This window comes from Dichomitus squalens (genome assembly GCF_000275845.1).
Source record: "Dichomitus squalens LYAD-421 SS1 unplaced genomic scaffold DICSQscaffold_18, whole genome shotgun sequence".
In the NCBI taxonomy this organism is placed as follows: Eukaryota; Fungi; Basidiomycota; class Agaricomycetes; order Polyporales; family Polyporaceae; genus Dichomitus; species Dichomitus squalens.
The window spans coordinates 488,205-491,694 of record NW_006766900.1 but is presented as its reverse complement, the minus strand read 5'-3'; positions in this window follow the sequence as shown (position 1 = coordinate 491,694).

Sequence of the window (3,490 nt, the reverse complement as noted above, 5' to 3'; positions counted from 1 at the left end):
GGATTTGGTACGGGTTTACCATCTACTTCTCATACCTTGCCCAATCTGGTCAGAATTGCGAAACCTGGTCATCACTGACCATCCGTTTCGCTTTTTTGCTGATGAAGTTAGGGCCTGTTCGGCAAAGAGTTGGAGTTACGTAGTCTCGTGACCAGACGTTCGGAGCTTGAATCGGATGCAAAAAACCGGGGGCATCCGAGCTCCTGAACGTCTGGTGGCTTTACCCCCATGACTTCCCGCTCGGTGACCGGTGTGACCTCCCTGCCTCTTGTCCTTCGTGCGCGTCTGCCTGCTTATCTCCCCGCTATCTTCGAGTCGCGCTGAGCCTACTCCGCTCTTTGTCGACACTCCTCTAACTGGTACGTCTCTATGACATCTACAAGCCTTTGCTACACATCCTCCATACTCAATCTGTCTATCTCTCATATAGGCAGTACACAGTAGTCCGCTCCATGGGCGCTTATAGATCCTCGCGCACCCAGTCTAATCCCACCAACAGTGCCTCTGAGACATCCGCCTGCCACTGGTGTGGCACCTTCCCTCCCATGCGCTGTCAGAAGGTCTCTTCAAGCCTTTGCTGTGTGGCCTCCGAGTTGTATCCACGCGAGGCTTTGGCGGCGTCTTGGGCGGCTTCCAGGATGGCATATGAGCGGGTGTGTTCTTCGTGGGATAGTAGTCAGAGAGTAACGATAGCCATGTAGAGTATATTAGAGCAAGCCAGACATGATAATCCAGGAGATCATTGTGTCCAGTACAGGAGGTTTCGCAAGGTGTAACTACAACAGCAGGCCGCCACATCGCACGTCGCCCTCTGACTTGTTCGGACTGCCTCAAATGGGATCGATATGTGACACAGGTCACCAAGCGGGGAGTCACGGGGGTAAAGCCACCAGACGTTCAGGAGCTCGGATGCCCCCGGTTTTTCGCATCCGATTCAAGCTCCGAACGTCTGGTCACGAGACTATGGTCAGACCGGCAGATGCGATTCGGGTCCGCGCAAGGCAACGAGCACGTGACTGTGTGGGAAGCCGCCCATGCTCTTTCTTCTCATCAGTCATCGCTCCAGACTCTACATTGATCGTCTCTCTCACTCGCATGCCTCCGGTCCTGTCGACACCGCAATGAGCACGAACGCTTGCTTGGCGCAACCCGCGCTCTGACGGCGCTCTTCTCCTCGCTTGGCCGAAGCAAAGTGCACACTGATGGCGTCGTGCTATTCTATGTCCTTGTGTCCAAGTTATGCAGGATGCCCTCCGTTTCAGCTGTTGCCGCTGCGGTGTATGTCGTCTATTCCGTTTGTTCTTCGTATAGATTGCCCTGCACTCCCAACTGTACGCGGACACTGTCACTTCAACGAAGTAAATCGTCATTGCCGTTGGCTGAAGCACTGCCAACAACACGAGCACCGTGTTCCAACCCATGTACGTCACTGCCAATCCCGGTAATGTCGCCTTCTTCACTGTGAGTAAGCCGTCTGTGCTCTTCTCCTGCAAGCATTTCCCAGGCACCTTGGCCGGGACGCTCACGGCGTCCTCTGCAGTACAATAATGCGCGTCGCTTGACCGTGCTATGGCGTTCGACGTAAGAAGGCATATACACCTCTACGTCATGGCCCGATGGGGCTTCCACGTATATTGCCAACACCATCTTCGGTCAACTCAACACATTTCACATCTTGAGCACATATGCTGATCCTTAACTGCCCTCAATGCGCCTCACCCGCCTCATCTACCCACATCTTCAATCGGCGGGTTTATCGTCTCTGTTCCTTCTACGCTCCGCAGTCACCCAGGACAATCACGCCCTGCATCCGTGCGCACGACTCGAATATTGTAGTCGGCACTTCGACTCCGGCTCGCGGTACCGTCCACCTCGTAACCATTGTCGGGAACAAGGCCTCGATCTGGCCCTACATCGTGAACACGTGCGCCGAGGGCTGCGTCGGTGGTATTGTTGTTGACGGGAGCTGCACGAAGACCCTTGACGTGTAACGGATGAGTGCTCCTCTGTCATTCTACTCGGAGGAGACTGCAGCTGCTCGTCGTCACCAGCTATGCGACTGCGACGCTCGATGAGACTGGATCGCTCAGCGTGACTTTTCATATGCTGACTCGGACTCTTGCAGCGAAACGCTATCCGCCTGAGCGGCTCCGCGTGGTTGGCCTCGTCCAGCCTCCCCGTGACGCGCATGGGGCGAGCGCAGACATTGACCCCGAGCATTAGCAACAGGTCGAGCGATGCACAGCGCGCCGTTGCACTCGGCTTCGCCGCCGCCGTGCCTATGATCGCCGCCACGTTACTCCTCTTCATGAGCAATCTGATTTGCTCAAGGACAGTTCCTATCCCTATGCAGGTAGTCCATGTATGCGCCCCGGCCTTCGCTCATCCAGCTCTCATCTGTACGGATCGTTCATGTACTCCAAGGCACTCGCTGTTTCAATGCGATGGGACGTCCGATGTGAAAACTACGATGTAAATAGCCACAGACGAATGCAACTCGGACGGTGCATAGCGTGTTCGTTTAGAGATACGTTGCGGCCACGTGGAGCTGGGAACGAGACGGGCAAGTCACGTACAGACGCGGTGTCCCGAAGAGCCAGGAACTCGCGAGGGCATCAGGAAAAACTGCACTTGCTAATGAGGGATAATTACCCCTAATTAGGCCGATCAGGGCATTAGTCTCATTAGCTTAGTCCCGTCCTAATGAGCGGCCGAATATATGGCCATTATGTCAATAAGCGCGCTGCGCAAATGGATCAATAATGCCCTCTTACGCCGCTCTTATTTCAATAATCGTACACTCATTTGAGAGTCATATATATATTGTCATTACACATTACAAATGGCGACACACAATTGTATTGAACATTCATATTCTCTAGTACAACTCTAGTACAACATGACACGACAACTATAACTATGGCTAGGTGAGACGGCATCCTATAGGATACCTGCCGGGATAGGCTATTGATGTATATACTAACAGAGGTGTTGAACCCGGGGGGCAAAAGCCTCTCCCACGGGTGGCAAGGACAGCGGATAGCCTGCAACTCACCTAGAAGGGTTGGTTGATTGTAAGAGGCTTGTAAGAGCGATGAGAGGAGAAGTTCGAGTGAACTGAACTGTAGATTGGGGGTACAGAGGTCCCCTATATATACTACTGTACATCTGTGGCTACGTAGTACTATACAGTACATTCCCAGGATGCACAGTCGCACAGAGAAGCAGTGCGTACACAGCGAAGCTGTGTGTGTACCACATGAGTAGTACAGCCTCGGTTATTGCAGTAACCGGCTGTGCCGTTCCATATCTTGTGACGGCTGTATTAGGCAAGCTGTGTAAACCAGCACCTGTTCAACAAGAGGGTAGGGAGAAGGAGCGGCGAAGGAACAATAGTTCCGAACAGGCATTGTGATGTTAGTCCAGTGCTACTGCATGTACTTAACTGGAGAACATGGATATCACACATGAACAGGAAGCGTACATGACG